Below are 7,530 nucleotides of genomic sequence, written 5' to 3' on the forward strand. Positions count from 1 at the left end.
TTCCACCTGAAAATTTAACCCGTTTACACCCTTGACTATAAGTACCTGTAGACATTAGGACTACAGGACTACTCAACTATTATTATTGAGCAAGGTTCAATGTATGTCTAGGTCCATAAATTTGTTACTAGGACCTTCAGATTATATAACTACATTTTATCCTCTTCCAACTACAACACTCAGAAGGTCCAGATTTGGAGCACGGTTACCAGTTGAGTAGGCTTGTTATATTTTATAGAAACGTATTTTGTTAGCTTACAAATAAATATTCTTCTTTACTTTTGTCAGAAACTATTTTCTCAAGGACAGATAATGGATAAATAAAACCATTTCACCTGCAAAATAATAAAATGATTAATTTCCAGAAACGGAACGAGTTTCTCGTTACACTTTCGAAATTAACATTGAATGATTGATTAATTAATTATCCACATTATTGTTATCTAGTGAATAGTCTTTTTTTTAAACCAGATGGATAGTTGAAATTATATTCAAAGCACAGTACAAAGTACAGACAAATATTTAATTAGTTCAATTTAAAACAATTTCTTGCATTTCATTAATTTTAAAATATTTATTAAAAAAACCCAAAAACCAACAATAATCCTGTCACGTGCAAGATACTTAGTATCCTTGTACTGTGTATACAATACATTTTAACTAATTTCTCTAAACAAAAGAAAATTTATATTTCATACTGTACACTAGACTAAATCCATTTGAATAAAATATGCCTCAAATAACCACTAGAATCTATACTAATACTAAGTTATTGTATTTATGCATTCGTATCTGTGATTTCAAACTTATAATTATAATGTCTACAAATAAGAAAAATAAACTTATCATAGTGAAGCACCTTTTAAGGCAGTTTGCCAATTGCTTAAAGAGGGATGAATAGGAATTAATATATTTATTTAATTTCACTTAATCCATCCAAGAAGTTAATCTACCATATAAAATAGACTAAATATTGAAAACTGGATTGAAACATTCAAAATTATAGAAGTTCAAGTAAAATGGATCGGATGTTGAGTATGTACAAACTATAAAGACCAAGATATAGATAATCGGATAAAATCCCAACTATGTTAATAAGGAAAAGAATCCATATGATAATTTTGTTAATTATTACAGTTCATGGTAGGTATATACAAAAATTTGTTTTCTCATCTGAACTTTATAATTTCAAAAAACGCGCAACCTCAACTCTTGAAAGAATATTATCTACAGCAGAGTTTGTGACGTAACCCTATAACTATAGTTGATAATATTGTAGAGAAAAACGCGTGCAAGGAGGAGGGGGGGGGGGAAAAAAGACATATGGTATCATTGTTTAAAATACTGATGTGATTATCATCTGCCTGCTTTATTATGATTTTTGAGGGTATAACGAATGTATTTATTAGCAAAATGTTTAATGAAGATATACTACGTATAATTGACTTCGACGTTTTTATCCGTTACAATTTGATCCCCGCTCCCTGTACGTTGTCTATAAATGTCGCAAAATGTCATAAAATTTTATTTTATACTTTGTCTAAGTATGTTAGTTTAAGAATGCACATACACTTACAAATGCAGACTGCGATTATCAAAGAAAATAGAATAGCTTCTTCTACTTTCGGAAGACGAAGAATGTTTTACCGAAATTAAGTAAATTGAAGAAATTGTTATTAAAATAATAATTCCATTTTTTCATGATAATTAAGCTCAATAAAATTATTTTTTTAGTATTCATTTATTGTATAAGTTCTTTTGGGGCCATTTGATATCTGTTACAAGGTGGCGCTGAAATTTTGTGACGTAACGCTTGTTATAGGTATAGTTGATAATATTGTAGAGAAAAACGCGTGCGAGGAGGAGGGGGGAAAAAAGACACATGGTATCATTGTTTAAAATACTGATGTGATTATCATCTGCCTGCTTTATTATGATTTTTGAGGGTATAACTAAGGGTGATAATTTTGGTAAGAATAGAAAAGCGTGCGAGGAGAAAAGAAGAATTACTTATGGCATCATTGATTAAATAATATACATCTTCTTCTATCAATCATGAACGTTATCATTCCTGCCTATATTATTCAATATTAATATAATATGAGATGGTGATAGTCGATAGAGAACTGAATAAAATCCCCAAAATGACGTCGCCTTCTGTCTGGATTTATGAAAATGGAGGCCCAGGAATTTGGAAAATACTTACCGGATGAGAAACAGATGGTTTGTCGGATTTGTCGATATAAATGTGCCTTTAGTCCCCTGTCTAGAATTACACGCCACTCATTATCCTCATCTCATAACAAGAGTATGGATAATCATCTATAAAATCAATTTAACGATGAATACATCAAGTCAGACTTTAACTTTGATCTCACAACGATGCTTATTGCATGTAATATAACCTTATCCATTGCTAATCATCTACGTTCAAAAAATTTATGGAGAAATACAATGGTAAACATATCCCTTCCCGAGGAACCATCATTAAATTAATGGAGGACGTTGGTACTGATGTCATATATAGAAATACATATAAAAATGTTTTGAGTCATCCACACCAAATGATGATCAAGTTATCAGTAAAAAGTATTTACGAATATCGAAATGGAACTCTGAATTTTGTACTATCTCACAGTAAGTATTCAATTTTTTTTTAAATCTAACCATAAAATATGATTCTATTTTAGCTAAACATATCAAGAATTATGATACACAACTCACTAAAGGGCAAAAACAACTCTTAAATGGTCACAACAACGGGGGTAGTAGCTTTGGATAGTTTGCAACTAGTTTGTCTGAGACTAGTTTCTTCGCTTGAAGACTTGGGTATGATAATTAGGGTTTCCAATATTACATAGTCAATAAATATTACTTTTTTTATCACTTAAGGCTTAGGTATGGTTGATAGGCTCCAAGAAATGATGTTCAGAAAACTCATAAAAGGCAAAAACAACTGCTTAAATGGTCACAACAACGGGGGTAGTAGCTTTGGATGGTTTGCAACAAGTTTGTCTGAGACTACTTACTTCGTTTTAAGACTTGGGTATGATAATTAGGTTTTCCAATATTACATAGTCATTAAATATTACTTTTTTATCACTTAAGGCTTAGGTATGGTTGATAGGCTCCAAGAAATGATGTTCAGAAAACTCATAAAAGGCAAAAACAACTGCTTAAATGGTCACAACAACGGGGGTAGTTACATTGGGTGTAGCATTATAATTAGCAATTGTGTATATCCATCATGATAATAGTATGTTGTTATATAAGCATACCTAAATAACGGGGGAAAATCTTTTTGATGCTCTTAATAGGGAGTAATATCGCCGGACATTACTACATAATTAGCTTTTGCTCTAAATCTTTACGATGAATTTATTTATAACATTTTTTTATTAGTATATTTATTGTCTAATTTTATGATTTTGACATTTACTTTATTATTAATAATTAGTTAGATCTCATCGGTAGAGATATATCTATCTTGTGCACAATTGTATATAGCAACTTCCACATGAAGAAGAGGGGTGATTATCTTTTTGATTAAACTCCACGTCTCGCTTGTGTATTGCAACCTAAAGTTATGACATATTTAACTGAATTCCGATGTTAAAACAAGAAAAAATTATCTGGATCAATCTATTATTTCAATATTCTGTATTTATAATTTATTATTATTAATAGTTATATGATTTTAATTGTTTAATTTTGTATATTTAACTTAAATGTTTAATGGTTTATTTTTTAGTATGTAGATTATATTTAATTAAAGCCTTCTTTTTTAAACTTTGAGCTTCAAATATATTTCAAATACTCTACTTTGTTGTTTCATTAGCTATAATTCTGAGAATAAGGTTCATAATGAATTACAATTTCATGGAGTGTGACGTTTTCAAATCTACTGTAACGGATAAAAAACGTCGAAGTCAATTATACGTAGTATATCTTCATTAAATATTTTGCTAATAAATACATTAGTTATACCCTCAAAAATCATAATAAAGCAGGCAGATGATAATCACATCAGTATTTTAAACAATGATACCATGTGTCTTTTTTCCCCCCTCCTCCTCGCACGCGTTTTTCTCTACAATATTATCAACTATACCTATAACAAGCGTTACGTCACAAAATTTCAGCGCCACCTTGTAACAGATATCAAATGGCCCCAAAAGAACTTATACAATAAATGAATACTAAAAAAATAATTTTATTGAGCTTAATTATCATGAAAAAATGGAATTATTATTTTAATAACAATTTCTTCAATTTACTTAATTTCGGTAAAACATTCTTCGTCTTCCGAAAGTAGAAGAAGCTATTCTATTTTCTTTGATAATCGCAGTTTGCATTTGTAAGTGTATGTGCATTCTTAAACTAACATACTTAGACACAGTATAAAATAAAATTTTATGACATTTTGCGACATTTATAGACAACGTACAGGGAGCGGGGATCAAATTGTCGCCAAAATATTTTTCTACAAAAAACAACACAAATATACATTTTTTAACTTTTTTTTTGAAAATCAAAGCTATGACGAGCATATAGGTATAGAGTAGCGATTCATTCGATATAACCACCGTTGGCATCAATACGGCCTCTGAACCGGCCGCAGGCTCTTCTGACCATCTCATTGTCCATGTTACCGAATACCTCCTTGATGGAGTCCATTAGGCTGGCCTTGGTGCTATGGGGATGTCTGTTGGTATGTCTCTCGACATAGCCCCAGATAAGATAGTCCAAAGGATTAAGGTCAGGAGAGTTAGGAGGCCACAAATCCTTGGTTACGACGTCATCGTAACAGTTCTCGGTTAACCACTGCATGGAGATTTTGGACACATGGCAGGGTGCTGAGTCCTGTTGCCACACCCAGGGTCTGTCTCCACCCACCCCTTGGATCCAGGGCAGAACCACCTTCTCCATAACATCCAGGTAGACCTCTGTATTGACCTTTAGACCCGTTTCAAACATGTGGGGAGGCATAACATGACCTTCACTGCAGGGAACTTGGTCTTCATTACCTTCCTCACATGGCTGGTGTAGGTGGCTATCCACCTGTTGTTCTGTTTGTTGACCTTCTGATCTTGACAGAAATTCTTTTCATCAGAGAAAAACCACAGCATCCCGGGCTGCATTGGGTGCTTGAGCTTGTTGAGCAATTTTGTTGACTTTATCAGCCTGTTGTCCTTTGCCTTCTGGGTCAAGATCTGGCCCACTTGTAGCTCCTGCAACTTAAATCCTCAGATACACAGTCCCTTATTGTTTTCTCATGGCAGCCCAGATCCCTTGCCATGGCCTTCATGGACCTGGTAGGGTCATCCTCAACCATCTTCTTCACCTTGTCGACAAAGTCGGTGTCCTTGGCCTTCCTGTCGGCGCCCTCCTCCTTGGGTGCCCTCTTTATGGTGGCATCAACATCCCAGATGTCCTCTAGCTTCTTACAGATACGCTGAACAGTCCGTAAATTCACTCCTAAGGTTGAAGCAATCGTTGAATTGGAGATTTCACCTCCATTATTAACCAATGGCATGACTACGGGGGACCTCAAAAGCTCCTCGTTCCACTTATACATCTTTATCTCCTCATACGATGACGGCATGATGCTAACTGAATAGCTTTCCTATTTGGTAACCGGTTTTTTATTTGATAATGTCGTCTTCAAGCTATCAAGGTTTAAATTAGGTAACAATTTGATCCCCGCTCCCTGTAGTTAATGGAACCGCTGTTTCAGTTATTGAGTTGAAATGTTTTTTAATTTTTTGAATTGATTTACATAAGATTTGAATAAAGCCTCTATTTTTGCAAATTGATCCAAACAGTTCTTGGCGCAATAGATTAATTGGACAACATATAGTTCCTCAACGAATCTTAACTGAAGTTAATTCTCAATGGTTTTATTAGACCAAAGGCGGATTTTGGAATGTGAAAACTTACAACTTAAAAATTGTATATGGTTTGAATTAAATATCGATGAAATGCGCATTTTTAAAGACTTAAACTTTGATTCTGCGTCCCAAATTTTGACATCTTTCTTCTTCAACTTCTTCTTTAATTCCTTTATTTCTGCTTCATAGACTCCAAGTTGGATTTGGATGTTGGTATTTATTTCCTTTAGATGTTTTACCTCAGGAGAAATATCTGTAATACAACATAATATTATCATTTTCTATCGATAAAGTAACTAATGCAAGTTAAAAAATAAAAATTAAAAAAATATCATTATAAGAAGCTTCATCTTCTATTGATGATTAAATTAGATTCATGTCCACTAAGTCTATTTCTCTATTTTTGGAAGTAGGAGGTCCCAAATAAGGAGTAAAGTATGTATGATTCTGAAATTGTGGAATCTTTTCTTACCTGAAATTCGAAATAAAAAAGTTGTTTCAGATTTCCTTAATTAAAATTTTCTTAGCATCAGTATTGTTCTCCCGAATGAAAATGGGTTTGTTGGAGTTTTTGGTGAGCCTTGGAACTTTAGGTTTTAGAAGTTTAAACAAGGTTGGAATGGCTTGAGAGTTGGAATTCCTTATTTTTTCAAAATGTTTAGAGCACAATCGAGAATTATATTAGGGTTTCCAAATATTTCCTTTCATTTTTAGAACACATTGCCTTCCAAGGAACTTGTCCCTTGGAAATAAAAAAGTGTCATACCCTCAGCTCAAGAACGATTCCTGTAATCCACGGCGCACGACAAGAGGGCATACTTGGGGTATTTTAATATAATATATCGTCTTTCTAGAGTTCTTCACCTAAAATATAGTATTAAATTTTGAATGTTTTGGGCCATGACTAAAAAACACATGAGGAAATCAGCTATGGTCAAAACGGACACCCCGGTGACGTAACTCTACTTATTTCTTCATAGAGTTTTTGACTGACATCATAATCAAAGGCAATGTCATCTTTGGGGCTCATCTATATTAATCAATCAAAATGAAAATGAGTCACCGGATGAACTGTATGTAGTGCTCCATGAAGTGTATCATAAACATATTTACATATATAGAATAACAATATATTTGTATTAATGAAATATTGCAGGCTTTTATAGAGGGTCCACTGTATATAGTGTTTCCTGATGTAAATCATGTAAAAAAAAAAATTATATATAAAATAATGTATTTATGAAATATTGCAGGCGTGTACAGTGAATCTATAACAAGGACACTATTTCTGTTTTTTTGTTATTGGCCTCTTATGTATATCAATTCATAATTCATGTGCATTTTTGTATATCTTAAGATTTGAATTAAATATAAACGCTGGTATGCTCAAATGAATTTTCTTTGTTTTTATCAGTGAGCCCTCTAAAGAGTGAAGTACTCATCTTAATTTTTTTTTCTCAAACTCTTATTATTATTATACTTTAATTATTGAGGACAGAACACATATGAATTGATATAAGTATCGAATATTTACGCGTGAGTGTGCTGATTAAAAATGGAGAGTAACACTGAAGATTTCTTGTGGAATTACCTTCTATATTATTATTTATTTAGCAAAATCTGTTTTCTAGCCGTCGCC

General features: G+C 32.7%; 2 long non-coding RNA genes across 2 annotated transcripts; one reads left to right on the plus strand and one right to left on the minus strand.

The window, feature by feature from the left end:
* Positions 1-1,947: 1,947 nt before the first annotated feature.
* Positions 1,948-3,821, plus strand: LOC139907696 (uncharacterized). Its single transcript, XR_011784430.1, has 2 exons — positions 1,948-2,829; positions 2,893-3,821. It is a non-coding gene; the product is annotated as an uncharacterized lncRNA (long non-coding RNA).
* Positions 3,822-5,678: 1,857 nt separating this feature from the next.
* LOC139907697 (uncharacterized) lies at positions 5,679-6,797 on the minus strand. Its single transcript, XR_011784431.1, has 2 exons — positions 6,364-6,797; positions 5,679-6,144 (listed from the first exon to the last, which is right to left on the minus strand). It is a non-coding gene; the product is annotated as an uncharacterized lncRNA (long non-coding RNA).
* Positions 6,798-7,530: the final 733 nt, after the last annotated feature.

The sequence above is a fragment of the Lepeophtheirus salmonis genome, chromosome 2 (assembly GCF_016086655.4).
Source record: "Lepeophtheirus salmonis chromosome 2, UVic_Lsal_1.4, whole genome shotgun sequence".
Taxonomy (NCBI): Eukaryota; Metazoa; Arthropoda; class Copepoda; order Siphonostomatoida; family Caligidae; genus Lepeophtheirus; species Lepeophtheirus salmonis.